Genomic DNA, 16,519 nt, shown 5'->3' with positions numbered 1-16,519 from the left:
TCAGTGTATTGCACTTCACAAAAGCATTCATATTTTCACTCAAATTATTTGCCCAAAGCAATAAATAGAACAGAAGGAAAGTCAAAAAGCCCTAACTAATGCCTTGGCCATTTAGAGGCTTAAGAGATGCACTGTAAAGACATTTAAACTGTATTTTATAAAGTTTATTTTTAAGAGATGAAACAAGGAATTCTTTAGAAAGACTGAGTAGAGAACTCAATGAGGGAATATAGTGAAGAGATGGGAGAAAATAGTGCATTTACCGTATCTCCTGCTGTAAGAAGCCAGTAACAACAACAAAAAAAAGCATGCAGTGTAATACTTCAGGAAACAAACAACATTGAAAAGGAAAAATGCCACATGGATAATCTTTATGTTGCCTATACTGTTCACTTAGTGATTAGAAAATTAAAACCAAAACAAACAAACAAAATCAATCAAGACATGTCTGGGAATAATGTGCAGATGAGAAAGAGCAAAATTTGTAACTTCTGTTATTTGCTGTGGTCACCAGTGATTAGACCCTATCAAATAACCAAAATGTTATCAAGATACAAAAAAGTCAGGCCAGATAACTGTCACTGCAATGCAAGGTCTGACAGCAGCCCCACATCGTTTATCTATAAAAAGCCACACGATAAATATTGTATTCCCAAGTTATACAGAATTACACAGTTTCTTTATACTTGCATTAAGCCTAGGTTTTAAACCGTTCCTTATTTAATTTCAGTTTAATTTTATTTAGGGCACTATTTGCAAGTATTCAGGGATGAACAAAATGTTCCAATAACTGCTTTTGCCTGGTGCTGCCAACATGCAATTTGCACCGTACCAACCAGCAGCTTCACTACATCTGAAGCAGAGACTATTACTTAATGTATTTAAAGTTAAAATCCTTGAATTTAAAGTCTTCCATAAATGTCCTCAGTATGTGTACTGCAGTCTGCAAATCATTGGCAAGTATTCTGGCCATACAGCTTGCAATTTACTATTTATCAGTCAATAAGCCCAGACACATAAATACTTTCTAGCCAAGTATAATGCTCTGGTAAGTTACCATTGCAAAGCATGACGAAATTTTCAAACAAAACAAAGTACACATAGACAGAAATAATATTTTCCAACCTCTAAACTATTAAAATTATTGCCCAATACTATTTTAAATACTTAAGGTTCAGACTTGTATGCACCCAAACCAGCATATGCAGTCCATTTGCTTCCATAGAGTTATAATGCAATGATGCAAATTCATAAAAATGCATCCAAATCTAGGTCTTTATTTTGCTCAGATTTTAAACTATATTTAAACCCAGTCACAAGGAGGTCAAATTCGTAATTCTGTATAACTGTTGTTTATGTCAAGTAGGTTGTCACAGGAACACATGAGGGTGTAATTTTATCCTACATTTCAAATTCATTTCAGCGAGACAAGGCAAACTAGTCTCAGATACTCCCTCCTTTATACTATCTCTGGCTTCATCACATCTCAACCTACAGTGATTTAATTCAAGCCACTCCCAGATTCAATAAATTTCATATATAATCAATGGAGGAAATGAGATGACAAAAGCATGTGTCATGACCACTTGGTTTAGAGAACAATTTCTGAATCTCAACAGTTTATGTTTCCAAGCAAGACAATTAAAAATCCCAAGAACCCATAACTGTTGTTCCTAACATCATTGTGAGCACAAATACATTTTATTGGTTTGGTCACGTACATAGGCATAAAGAACCAAACATCAAATTTTACTCTCTTCATGAACAGTTACAGATATACATATATACAGCTAAGAACCCACCACAAAAACAAGAACATAAAGAAACTCGAATGCTATTCAAGCTTCAACAGGCTTTTAGATATTACAATAAAGAATCTGCAATGGTATGAGGTGACCAAGGATGAATACCTTTTATCTTTACAAAAGAGGAGTTGTGTGGCAGTCACATTACGGAAAGATGCTGAACCAATCAGAAATACAAAATAAGCACAAGGTAGAAAATTTTTAGAAATAGTCTAATATAATTCCTGTGCTGTCACTATAATGATGGAGAACAGCACCAGAAGAATATTCATTCTAGTAATGCCTTTCCTAGGCTAATAGGAAAATATTATTCTAACATTGAAAATGAACGTCCTGCCCTGTCCAAGTCAGAGAATTATTTTACAGAACAAAATGTCAGAGTTGGAGCAGTTCCAGAAGGACATTTTCTATTCCCCAGAGAATTGAGGCTGGTAATAATGATGATAATTTTTATTATCGTATCAACAACAACAACAACATTTCATAGCGAATAAGCTGGGATGCTTTGTGCCCTCACAGAAATGCATGAAACCTGATAGTCTTAATGTTTGATTCTGAATATGTCTGTCAGGAAACAAGCGCAAGCCTTCAGCAGCAGTGGCTGCCTGATTAGTCTCACAGTCACTCCAACGAGCTATCAGCTTCTCAGCGTGAAGTTCTCCTGCATCACTGCTCCAAGCCTTTAGGCAAAGGATTCTAATAATGAGTCACAGTGCCGTGACTGAGGCCACACTTCTGCTCTGGTGAGCTGCTTGCTGAGAGGGACTACATGCTCCCTCATTATCATTTTACAGCTTTTTTTTCTTTTTTTTTTTTTTTATTTGTTCTTTTGTATTCGTTTTCCTTCCTCCAAATGCTTGGTGCATTTCAGTGAGAGTACTTAGTGCTACCACCAGGACAGAAGCCATATGCTCATGTTTAATAACCTTCTGGTGTGAGGTAGTCATAAAACTTAAGATAAGGCAGAGTATTATGCAGAAGAATAAGATAAGATACAGTCTTCTATCACATCCTAATAAATAGACATAGACATCCCCCTGCGAACCAACAGAGGTTAGAAAGGTAAAATATTTTACACATTTCTCTTTTATTAATGCTATTACGCAGAATTAAAAATAAACGAGCAAAAAAAGGTGACTCACTTAGCTCCACTCTAGCAGCTAGGATTAAAAAAAAGTTTTTTTATCCCCCTACCTATATTCTTATGCACTATTGGGAAGGCAAACTCCTTTTGAATTTGATGAATGTTACTTAAGACAAAATGTAGTTACATCTTACACACACACACAGTGGTACTAATTTGCTATTTATTAATCAGCTGGCAACATCTAATTCAACAAACTTACTGGACAAACTTGCTACCAGACTTAAAATTTTTCATGCTATTATGCCACTCCAATAAAATGCCCCACTGTTTTGGGACACACCTAGATTACATGCAGTGTTATGTGGTGTTGCTACTACTCTGTCTCGTTCATTCTTCATGTAGCTCGAAACTTTTTATGTTAATGTTCTTCACATAAGGCCTAGATCTACTTGAATGCTAGCAAACTTTATCATTACTTTTCTAGAGAGGAAGCATGATGGTAAAAAATGAAAGATTTGGAATATGCAGATACAGTTCTGCTCGACTAACTCCCCAAAAGATACAGGGAAATGTAGAAGCAATTCCAGAGCAGATAGAAAATGGAGAGCATGACTGCTCTGTCATGTCAGGAACGTTGAAGTTGCCTTATGGATACTCTGTCTATACATTTTAAACTACACAGAGAGAGGAGCTACAAACAAAACACTACAGAGCTATGTACATGTATATACACACCTTATTATTACAGTATCAGATACTAAAAAAGAAATCCAGTAAAAGATGGGAACTTCAATAAAATTGCAGCAGCCATTTCCTATTTTATCAAGAGTTACACACCATAGCTTCCATACAGGATTAGAATAACTTGAAAACCAGCCTGACCAACTGACTGCAAAGACTCACAAGGCACGTATGTTCTGATCCACTGCAGTCAAACATCCATGCAAAGTACACCACTAATCTGAAAAAAAGTCAGTGAAGCTCTCCAAGTTCACCTCCAACTTTTAGTTTATAACAAAAGTTTTTGAAAACAAAGTTTTTCAGAAAGATACATGTGGAACATTCACATACAGTGTCTGTCTTCGATCATTCTCCTCTCTTTTTTGTGTTTGCATTTTGCGTCCTTTGTGGCAATTAGACAAGAATAAGGCAAAAAACATTCAACTCTCATAAACAGACCCTATCAGCACTGTTACTGGAAAGAATTAAAAAAAAAATGAGGGAGCAGAGTGTTAAAAGTAGAAAAAGCTTAAGTTAGCGATGATCTCAAATGAGCAGTATTTTTGTGTAATCAGAGAACAGCAGCAGTACAGAAACACTGAATATGACAACACAACCTCACCATCTCTCCTAATTCTATGTGATTGGAAACCTCAGGTATTTCAAACATGCATCTTTCCTTGGGACTTTCTTTCCTTGGAACAGCTACTTTCAAATCAATCTAGCTTACTTAAGATGACTATTAACTGCATAGTTCAGATGGATCTTAGCATGTTCCAAATACATGAATATTTCCTCCACTTCTCTAACATATACTGCAACCCCACTCTGCTGTCACAATGTTAGTGGCATCCAAGTGAACTAGTTTAAAGATAGCTCAGGTGTATCTATGTAAGCTACAGTCACGGAAGCCATTATACTGTAGATATATCTCCACCCATGACATTTCCCTTTTTTCCTCACTTAGCATATTTTCACACTTAACAGCACATGACAGTGGGCTAAAGGGAGTAAGCTTCACAGACAGAAAATGTAAGAAAGCAAAATGAAATGCACATGGGGAAAAAAGCCTTGAAACAATGAGGCTGTGAAAAAGTCAACCAATGACAAGTGTGCCTATCCGACATTGACAGTGTTACAACATTGGTATTTTCAGTATGACTTTTCTCACGTTATCTATATAGCATTGAAAGGAAGAAACATGGGAAAAAACGTTAGCTGAAGAAGATGTGATCAACTTGGTAGGTCTCGGTCAGAGCATGTTGGTCTGCAAGGTGCACAGACAGACCATGAAATTCAAAGCTTCGTTTAAATTCACACTGTCTTTATGGTATTTTCAATTAAGTTTGAGAAGAGGATCTGTTCTTACTCGGCATTTTGACATTTTGCACAAGTATCCTTTGAAAAAGGCACTATCAGAAAAAATAGAAAGAATGCAACACAGAAGAAAAAAATATTATCCAACTTTTGACTGAAGGACTCTGCTGCAGACACTGAAGTGAAAAAATCCCCTTTCTGTTGTCTTGAAAACAGATTTTCCAAAGATGAGAACTCCCCCAACAACTCTTCCATTCATTTACTTTTGACAGATTTCAGGGATCCTCCTCTCTCTTCAAACATGACTGCTTTCACTATCGGTACTCCTGGTGATGCATCATTTTCATACAAATATAGCTGCACAATGACTAAACCTTAATCTTTCTCCTGCTCCTTGAGATTTCTGATTTTTTTTTTTTAATATAACAAATAGTTCAGGTGACCATGCATTTCTGAAAGTCAAAACAAATGCAGGTTTTGAAGCTTTTTAAGAATGTTACCAACACATGTACTTGGGTTGGAAATATATTTAAGTTAGGTAGTCTTAAAAATTCTATAAAACCAAATAACTAATAAAGTCAAATGTAAACCTCATGATGGGTCTTTCTTAGCCTCAAAATCCTCATATTTGGCTTTTGATTTTTTTAAGTGAACTGACCATTTACCCTTATCCTACTACTTAAGAAGCTGTGTGACCTAATTGCACTGGATTTCATCTATGTTTAACTTTTCGTCCCTGAGAGAGTTCTGTGGTACAATTACAGCTAACTTAACAGTAAAATTACAGCTAACTTATTCACTAATAGATTCATGTATTCTTTAAGATTGATGTGCTGTGAGCCATTACAGGCTAAACTAAGTTGACAGACTCTATTAAAGCGCAGTACTGTCATGGAAATTGTGATCTTAACACAAGTGCATGTGACGGATACCAATTACTTTGCTCTTTTTCATAAAAAGTCTGCATGACATTGGAGTTATTATGAAAGACTGATAAGATCACTGAATGCTTTACATCATGATTTTCAAACATGATTCATCCTTAATCATGGAGTAAGCATACCTGCTTATCTATCACATTATGACCTGTTGTATGCAGGAGAAGCAGATTAAGCTACTCGCCTCCTAACCAAAGTTACTTATCAGACTATGAGACTATCAGCCACTGAGGGAAACTGGCATCTTTCTTTATGACAGCAGAAGGATGCTTAATGATCTTAACATCTTCCATTCAGAAGCGTTAACTTATTAGATGAGCAAGTCTTTTCCAGAAAGCAATTATTTTAATCAATGCTAAATCATGTAAGTTATCATCCCTTAACAATTGTCTTTAACAGCAATTAACTAGACAGTTGTTTCTAAACACCCTAAGACTGGTGCTGCAGTCAAAAGGAAGGCACTTCTTGTTCAGTGTGCCACTTACCGAGAAAACTCCATTTTCAGTAGTTCAGAAGCAGGAAAAAATACATATATGTAAAGACATTTAGAAACAAAGGAAACACTGTAAAAATTAAATGCCTTCATCAGAATTCAGAAAACCGTAGACTAGATCCTTCTGCCTCTCTATACTTAAACACAGCAAATACCAAGGTCATGTTCTAGGTCGGTTTACTTACAAATAAAGATAAATGCCAACTGAATAGCAAACACTGGACTCACTCCTTCCTGCATTAAGCAGCTGTATCTAACAAAATAAATGAAGGACTTCGAGAAACAAAAATTTTAGTTTTATTACCAACAAAGAACTGAAAACCTCAGAAAGTTTTCACTCCACACCACTGATGAGTGATTCCTGAAGATTCGGTTTTATTAAGCTGTTGTTTGCCAATTATTGTATAATTTACAAGAAGTGATAAAGCCCAAAACATGGTTAAATGTCTGACTTGTAAGTAGTGACTCGGATATTCAAAGAATGCATTGGTATAAGAATGCATGAGTTCGGTCATCCTACATGTCCCACAAAGTTAGATTCGGGTATTGTTACTTAGAATCTCAGCCATAAGCTGCACATGTAATTGTAAGAGGGCCCTTTGCGCATACCTTAAAACACACATGCGAAAAACCAAACAAATCACAAGTCTACCAAACAACATAAATTTACAGTTATCCAATAAATCAAAGGTTTGAGCAACGAGTGTGGCATGGCACTCAACTATACATACTGTCCTCCTATAAATGCATATAAACCAAATCCTGACTTCCCATGCAAAGAGTCATGAGCGTTCATTGATATCCATAAAGCACTTATGTTTTAGAAATAATTAAACTAGCCAAAACAGACATATGACACATGATCAGTGTTTCATTTGGGGGGTTTTCAGGGGTTTCCTCTGGTGGGTTGTTTTGTAATTTTTTTTTTTTAACCATTTACAAAATAAACAGATTTTTGTATTGCTGGCTTTCCTTCATGTAAAGTGTACAAAACAGTTATTAATCTTAAAAATCAATTCACAACAGTCCAATTCAAGACAATTCTCTACACAAGTTTCTTCTGAAGACAGTTTATCTAAATACAAGTTTGCAAGATGAAGCCAGAAATCTTTGGGGAAAAAAAAAAAGAAAGAAAGAAAAAAAAAGCAAAAAGATAAACCACGCTCAAAAACCCTTCTTGTACATCCTGTGTTCTAACCCATTAGAAATACTGCAAGACCATCCCCTCAGCATCTTTACTATACTTCCCATGTGCTTGTGGCTATAGCCAAAATACTTAAAGAAGTTTTTAAGATAAATTAAGAAAATTCCTATAGAATTAAGTAGATGGAAAAATACTACTATGGCTGTGCCTGTTAGAACCATGACAGAATTTTTCTTCCCATGATAAATTAGCACCTTCTTGATACAATGAAAAATGTATTTAGTAATATTTTCCATTCTCTGAAACAAGTTAGTACTTATTGTCCTCCTGCCCAGTAGCAGAAGACGTATCAGCTCACAGCTGTTCACAGCAGGTTTTCAATGATATAGTCACATATCAACATTTTTGCTCATAAATGCTTAAGTACATCGCAAATATTCAAACATGTAAAAACTGACTTAACTTTCTCCCTTACAGCTCTACTAGACTCCCTTTGTGTAACAGATTCTTTAAAAGAGAACAAGACAGCCATCTAGAGGGCAAGAAAAATAAACTACCTTTAGATCACAAGGGAACACTGAATGACCAATTCACTCACTGTAAAATGGAAAAAAAAAGCGCCAAATAGATATGAATCTAAGTGAAAATGATCCACATTACTTTATCCACCAGAGAGTTTATTTTTACTTGGCATTTCAACATAAGTCACTTAATCGATAAACCTGAACCCCAAAAATGTCAGTTTTCTCCTTTTAGGATGATAATTTATACAGAAAGTACATATTTTTATAAAAGCAAAATGGTTTTCACTACATGGCATGGAAGTCTAGAAAACTAAAAGCACTGATCCATAATTAGGGATAAAGATGTCAATTCTGTCTAGCTCCTTAACTGCATTACTGTACTCAAACTTTCCTTCTGTACTCACTGACTCTGGTGCAAAACAAAGCACAGCACAAAAAGGCAGCTAAACTCACAGTGAGCTTCCTTACCACGGTATCGTAAAACAGCATTTATGGCCATAACGCGCATAGCAGTTCATAACTGATAAGTTGTAAACCTTCACGGTAAGTCATAGAAGCGGGAGTTCCAATTGGAGCATCTTTATAAGTAGCTATTTCTTGGTACATCAGAGAATTCAATATATTTGGGGATTACAATCCAGTGGGAAAGGGTTCTGGATAATTCTTACTGTTTAGTCAGATCAATTCGTGGCAGTGGGAAAGCTCTATTAGTGCAGCTGTTTTGGAACAGATGTTATAGATTAAGAAAAATGTGCAGAACCACCAAATCATCATTTGAAGAAACTACAGAGAAACATCTCTAGAGTTTTGATTCAGATTGGGCAGAGGGAAGATTGTGGGGTGAAACAACTAATTAATCAGCAATGCTTTTCTCGCTCTCTGGACCGATTTCCTTTTTGTTGGGCTCATTTTCTACTATACACTGATTTAAGAAAAAGTCTACAGAAGACTGTTCACACTGAAGTACCTCATCCTCTAGATTTCTGGATGAGCCTGAGACATTTCACACCTTCCCTTTGTTTCATATCTGATATGAAGTGCGGATGGCCCGCTTACCGACACCACCAAGAAATAATATTTGAATTAAATCCAAAAGTGTTCTTTAAAAGATTCTTTACACTGGTTTTCTAATGACCTCTTCCCTAGTTTTGCAATGGTTTCAACTGACTTTTTGATCATTGGTATAGCTATAAAAAGCAAAACACCTCCTCCTAACCCTATTGTAATGAAATCTTTAAATTTTATTATTCATTTTTAATGGGAAGAACTTAAACTTCCTCAGAAACCGTAAAAGGCAAGTTTTTGATCTGTCAGCTAATGGAAGGTTGCTACAGAATCATGCCTTCAGAAGACAGTCTGATAAAGGGTATACCTTGTACTTAGATGACAAGATAGATGTTAGATATTGCCCATTATTATTAAAAAAAAATAAATTCTTTCATTTTAAACAGGACTGCTTTAGGGGTTCTTCTATTATTTAGTTTTTGGTGTTGAGTATTTTTTTCCTTACTCTCTTACCAGTCTTTGAATAGTACTAAAAAAATCACATACCATCAACCAAAATTACAAGCTCAGACCAAGACACTGTCTTAAAATAAATGTCCGTTTAACATTTAGGTCATCCTGCACAACGGTAATGTTTCTGTTCATCACTCTGTAGTTCAAAATTGTAATATAACCCCTGCTCTACACAGTGTCATTTTCCAAAAGCAGTTAACGTCAGTATTTGTATCAAGTATCATCAAGGTTACATGTATTAAAACCCCCCCAAAAAAACCCACACACACCAAAAGAGGGGGGCAGAGGGGAGGAAAGACTGCACACAAATCATATCACCTTCCAGGTCAAAAACTGTCTGGCCTAGCACCTGGTTGATCTTCAAATGAGATTTCAAAACCTGCGTGACTGCAACAGCTCAGAAGATGTCTCTGAACAATGAGTACTATAAGTCTGTTTTTACCCCAGTGAGTTCCAGCTAATAGGTATGTGTGTGAGAAAAGCTAGCCTTGAGACACAGGCGATTGGAAGCGTGACACATGAAGGCTCATAGAATTTTTGAAAAGTGAATGTGCTTATGGGGAAGTGAAATTTTTCCTTTCAATGGTAATCAAAATCATCAGTCTCTCAAAACACAATTATATAGGCTTATAAATGCAAGTATTTCCTCTTCACTTCTCTCTTACAGACTTCAGATAAAGAATAAGCAGTCAGCAGCCTGAAAGATGGGGGGGAAGAGAGAAGGAGATGGACATAACATCAGCAATAAAAACTCTATTGCGAAAACCAGTCAGAAGCGAGATGTGGACAGACTGGAATAGTTTCTCCTCTCAAGGTAGGAAAGAAAACAGAACATTAAAGAATCAAAAGCCACCCAATTTTCACATTTGCCACTTTTGAGTCAAAGAAAGTCCTACCTTAGGATTGCAACAGACTTCAGAGGAAGAGTTAATTCACCTCCAGACGATTCCATTGTGAAAGCAAAGTGTGTCACTTTAGACACTTGTAGTTGCTAGAAATAAATATGAAAACCCTATTAAAAAGGCTGCATGAATTCTAGGTAAAAAACCAATTTCTCTCCTGAAGCTGAGCTCTGTTCCTGCATTTGGAATATTGTCTATTTTGCCGTGAAAAGAAAACAGCTTCCAGAAAAGTCACAATTCAGATTCTGTAGTCTGGATCTTGCAAACACTCGGCTCTTCAAATGCCTCAGCTATAGCCTCCAGCATTTTTCTACCCTCCTGTTTGAACAGATTTATTTTAATTGATCCTTTTCCTTCTGAATGGTCCCCAACTGCTTTTCTTCACTTGCCTCACCAGGTGTCTGAGAGGTAAATCAGAATAATTAGTTCCAAATTACCTAGCTGATTGCTGAAAAAAGTGACATTATCTAAGGTAAAAAAATCAGGAAGAAAAATCAGAATCCTCTAACATAACACACAAATAAAGGACAGAAAGGAAGAGGGCAGTCAGAGGAGTCTTTTGTCCTCCATCAAGTCCATAAGGCTAGCAAAGGTGGCCATACTCCCTGCTACCAAAGACAAATCAGTTCACAAACCTAATTAACAAGCACTGACTGCAGCCTCAGTAATCCGAACGTGACCAACCATCGTATCTTCACCATCAGTAAAGCAGAGAAAGCAGCAAACCAGTCTTCAGGAGGTTTCATCCGCCTGAACCTGTTTTCTCTGTAACAAACTACAAAAACTTTTACAGATTTGGTCTGCCTTAGCCTGGACTGATTTATTAATACTAGCTGTGAATGTACTTCCACAGAATTTTGTGTTTATATTGTAAAAATGTCTTAGCTAAGTAAACAGCAACAAAAAAAGACAGAAAATGTATTCACATACAGTAGGTACTATTATAATCCAAGCCAGAACTTTTGAAGAACACTGATCTCTTAAAAGATCAGGAGGGAAAAAAAACCTGCCTACGTTGTGTCAGTAGAAAGACGGAGAGCTCACATGGAAAGTCGTGCCAATCGTTCATTTCCCATCAAGCAAGAGGTGGGTAACAAGCTATACCTGTGTGTGCTTGGTATAGAATTCAAGCCTAGATCAGTGGACAAGGAAGTAAAGACCTTTCTCGCCTTACTAACAGGCATGTTTTGTACCCAGTGTTGCATTTTGTATTTTATTGTATTTTGGTGGGGTTTGTTGTTGTTGTATTTTCACCTACAACACAGAACAAAGGTTTGTTTTTATTAAAAGAGTCTGCTTCCGATTTATTCAAATCGAATTTGTCATCCCAGAGCCCATACGAACATGTTTTCAGGATACCTCTTAGACTTGATGAAGAAATTATATACAATTAGTAACTGTAACACAGTAACCAGGTTCCGATGCTGCTGAGCGAATTATTTTAAAGCCAAATCCTTCTGTACTTGCACTGAGTGCAATTAAGTCTGCTGTGGCACAAGCCTAGTAACTAACTATGCTACTTTTCCTAGTTGACATGAAGTATCCTACTCAGTAATTGCTTTTGATTGTATAGTATGTTACCCAATCATTCAAAGAGATTACATTCTCTGTATGCACAGACTGGGAATAATATGAACAATCTATTTGCCACATGGGACAATACTGGAAAATTGTCAGCATTAATTACATTATCAAATATAAAATGGTCTATTATTTCAGTGACAAGTTCTATAAATAGAAATACAATTTGTTTAAAGGGCATGGCTAGCAGTGTCAAACAGCAAGCACTCAATACCTTCTGTGTAGTTCAGTTCTGAAGAAATATACACCAGACTGATGAGGAGGAGAAGAACCTGAAATATAGTCTATTTTTTCCTCCATTCTATGGAACTTTTACAGTGGGAGTGGAGAAGAGGGGCAGGTTAAGATCCTCGGGTGTGCTCAATTCACATTGAAAACCAGCGAAAAATAACTACAAAAGGCTGCACAACTAATTCAATAACTGCAAAAGTAATCCCAGTCCAGGCACACATAATTTCAAATGCTCTCATGACAAGTGGAAGTCCACCCCCTACTACTTACACCTATGAATGGTTCATTATGGTATGCATTCAGGAATAGCCAGAGGGAAATGTTTTCTAAACGATGCACAGAATCTTTAGCCCACTAAACAGTCAATATTCATGACATGCGAAGGACTGCGGTGTTGTGGATATTTGTTCATTAAAGTGAAAGATGTGCTTTGCAACTTGTATTATCGCTAAACATTTAGGGGTTTGGTTGGGGGCTTTTTGGGTTTTGAGCGTTTGGGGGTTTTTTCATTTGATACAGCTCACATTTTCTTTCTGTTTTCAACGCTGTCACAACAATGAAAAATAAAACAGTAGTACTCTTATTTACGTTTCTAAAATACCATGAAAACTGTTCCCAGGCAGACCCAATCAATGTTATAGACTCAAACTATACCACTCTGCTTGAAGCTATAAAACACATTCTTTTTAAGAAACCAAGAAATCAGTAGTGTAATGAAGTAGCTGAAAATGCTGTCACGGGTTTTGTTGTATATGAATTGCATAGCTGTGGAGGTACAGTAAGTGCCTGACATAATGACATAATGAGTCATGACTGGAGCTGGAAAGCTTATTTGCCCCTAAGTGACACGAAAGCAGGAAATTAACATCAAAGTAGCTTACATCCAATATAAGATATATTGCTTCACTTCACAGCAGGTTTTTAAACTCAACTGTTAAATGATGGAATATTGATCTATTCCTCTGTGAAATAATGAAACTTGAATTTTTAAAAAGCACATCTTAAGTTATTTGCTGTTTCAATGACATTTCTTTTCATACTGAATTTATTATATTGTTATAAATTCTTTAACTAATATTTCACCCCAAACACAAGCATCTGGAAGGTGAATCACAGAAACAAAACAGTAGCTGCTTAAGCCCAGAAAAATTATAGCTTTCAAAACAGAGCACGAAGGAGGAAAATATTCAAATTGCAAAGCAGCAACTTTGACTTCTATTTAGAACCACAAAAATGCTTGTATTTAAAACAAACTCAATCTTATCCTCAAAAACAATCTACTTCCTGACTGAAACTAGGAAGAACTTACAAATTTCAATAAAATAATACCAAGACTATGCAATTTTCTTTGTGATATGGCTCTCCCTTTTTTTACAAGTTTTACAAGGTCCACATTTTTATAATGGTACCACTAATAAAGCTGTGTACCTGGAGATACACAAACACCCACTAGCACCATCTTTACATGGATTTCAGAGCATACCCAGAAGCAAGCTAGGGTTAACTAAAAATGAAGAAATTGGTATTTCTTTCTTTCTTTCTCACGCTTAAGGGATACCTGTCACACGTTAAGACCAAACTGGGCAGCAACATACAGCTTTGAAGCTCAGGAGCTCCAATGACAAGTAATTCTTAAATCCAGTCAAAAGTGCAGCTAGTATAGCCATATATTAAGAGAAGCTCGGCAGATTTGCTTGGTTCCCAGTAAACTCTGACAATCTGCAATTTTTAAAACTACAAAGTCAGTTAAAACAGAGGTACACGCTTTATTTTTCCTTTAATTAAAAAATGTTATACACATTTTATTTTGCCTCTACTGCTTGATCCTGTGCAATGTTTACATCAACATGAAGCTTTATTTCTAATCAAACATTTGCTTACTCATATTCCCTTGGGGAATAACACCAAACCACTTCCAGAGAGGAAAAAAACCACATTTTTCTTGCTATTTTTAAGCACAGGGCACACTACAGACCACACATCTATGCCTGGTGGTCCTACCACCAATCTCTCTTCAGTGATACTGTATTTTGAACCACATATATACTGCAAATTAGACAGTGTTTCATCTGTTGCTTATACTCTTCAGCTAGCAGAGTCAGAAGTATTTTGCAGCATCAGAGAGCTGTTGGGTGTAAGGAGCCCCTGAACGTCATCATCTCCAACCGCCCTCTCAAATCTGAAGCCAACACTAGACCAGGTCAGCCCTAGCTTTTCTTAGTTGAAGCTCGAAAACATCCAAGGGTGGAGACCTATAACTCCCGGAGTAACCTGCTCCAAAGTACTGCCATCACCTTCTCAGCGAAGGCTTTTTTTCCTTAGCATCTAATCTGAACGGCCCACGCTGCAACCTGATGTCACTCTCTCCCATCATACCAACAGCCACGATCAAGAACAGCTCAACTCCGTCACCTCTGTACCTCCTCTTTGACAGTCCATTTACACATACGTGGTGAGAACAAATGTTTCTGTTAAAAAGGATATCAAGTAGTGGCAAAAAAGGCGGCAAACAGTCACACTGAAAATAAAATATAATAATAGTTCTAGACACGGAAAAATACTTTGTTCATAACACAAAGGAAAAAATCCTAACGTGATGGATCTTGGGCAAAAAAAAAAAAATACTGTGCACTTGAATGAAATGACAGGAGAACAAAATCCTATTTATGCAGACAATTATAAGAGAATTTTACCAAATGTGAGTCAAAAACCACTCCACCATTCAGAAAAGGCACCTCTAGAACTCCTTTTTAAAGAATACTTCTCTCCTGCTACCCATTTCCAACTCTCAGGGTAGAAACCAGTGCTGAGAAGACAAAGCACAGTGGGAAAAGGAAAGGGAGAAGACGGCCATACGCACAACAGCAGGAGTCAGTGGAAATGTAAAGCAAGAAAAAATAAAAGAAAACGCTTTACCTGGGATACAGCAACAGCATTTGACAAAACCGAAAAAGACGACAGTTTCCCGCAGGTGCTGTGTTCTAAAAGTTAACTCAGTCTTCAAGGAAAAACTGGGACCTCTGAACTTGTCCTACTGTGCAGCAGCAAGCGGATGTATGTTTGTCTCAAGTAAGACCTCCTTGAGATCGAAAGTGAAGTAGATGGCTTTGGGGAAGGAAACATTTTTTAAAATCTTGCAGACGTGTTACAAGAGTGCCATCTACCGCCAGCAGGTACTCAGAACTAGAACAACGGAACACAAAAGTCTTTCGTAAACGAGAAAAGCCCCCGCCAGGCGCCGGGCGGTCCCTGCCCAGACTGACCGGCGGCTCCCGCCGCCCGGCGCAGCCCGCCCCGCCAGAGCCGGGCACAGCGCTCCCGCCAACTGCGGCAGGGGCGGCCCGTCAGCGGAGGAGCGGCGCGAGGGCCGCCCGCGCCACAGGGCTCGCGCCCTCCCGCGCGCCGCCGCGGACCTCCGGGGCACGCGCAGAAGCCGCGCGCTCCGCCCGGAAGCCGCGCGACAGCACGTGGGCGCCCCCTGCTGCGGGGGCAGCACCGCGGGAGAAGCGCGCGCCCCGGCCCCACCCGCCAGGCGCGTCGGGCGGCCTCGGCCCCCGCGCCCGCCCTCGGCGCCCCTTCTCAGCGAGGACGAGGCGCCCCGGCTGGAGGGCGGTTCGCTGCAGGCCCCACGCGACGAGAGCTCTCCCCACGCTTCCCTTCTTGCTGCGTGAAGGGCAGACCCCACTCCGGGCATCCCCACGCGTACAGCTGCTGCCCGTTAGATACGGAGAGGGATTCAGTCACGCGTGACTTCTGGGGAGGTCTGAGAGGAAGGGAGGGACCAGCCAAACGATCACCGGATTTAAATCTTTAGGACAGCAGAATCCCACCATCTTTTATTACTCTGCCCCCTCTTCCCGGGCTTGGCCTTTAGATTTTATTCCTTCTCCCTGCAGGCCAGTCTTTTTCTCCTTAGAAGCACACATCCCAAGTTATTTGCAAAAAAGACTGCAGAGCATCTGTGCCACTACAGGTTCAGAGGAAAAAAAAAAGTAAAAGGCAGAAAGGTGGAGCACTAGTTGATGGTCATGTTTGCAGTTTCAGTCCTTCTATTGGAGAGACTGTGATGTGGCCTTTCCTTATCTCTTAACAGCATCTCTCCCTGCAGCAGGTCAGCACAGGAAGGGGACACAGGTTGCCACACAAGGGAGAAAATAAAGCATAATTCCTATCCTTCCAGCTCCCTCCCTGGCAGCATAAAGATTTGAGAAGAAACCAAAAACTGCTTTGCTAAACCAGCTACAGGTTAAGTAACACTC

At 38.3% G+C, this 16,519-nt stretch overlaps 1 protein-coding gene across 1 annotated transcript in view; it reads right to left on the bottom strand.

The window, feature by feature from the left end:
- RRAGC (Ras related GTP binding C) overlaps positions 1–16,519 on the bottom strand; it is a 234,418-nt gene that overhangs the window by 202,002 nt on the left and 15,897 nt on the right. The gene's annotated exons all lie outside the window — the stretch shown is intronic.

This window comes from Strix aluco, chromosome 26, assembly GCF_031877795.1.
Source record: "Strix aluco isolate bStrAlu1 chromosome 26, bStrAlu1.hap1, whole genome shotgun sequence".
In the NCBI taxonomy this organism is placed as follows: Eukaryota; Metazoa; Chordata; class Aves; order Strigiformes; family Strigidae; genus Strix; species Strix aluco.
This window is presented reverse-complemented; position numbering and strand designations above follow the sequence as displayed.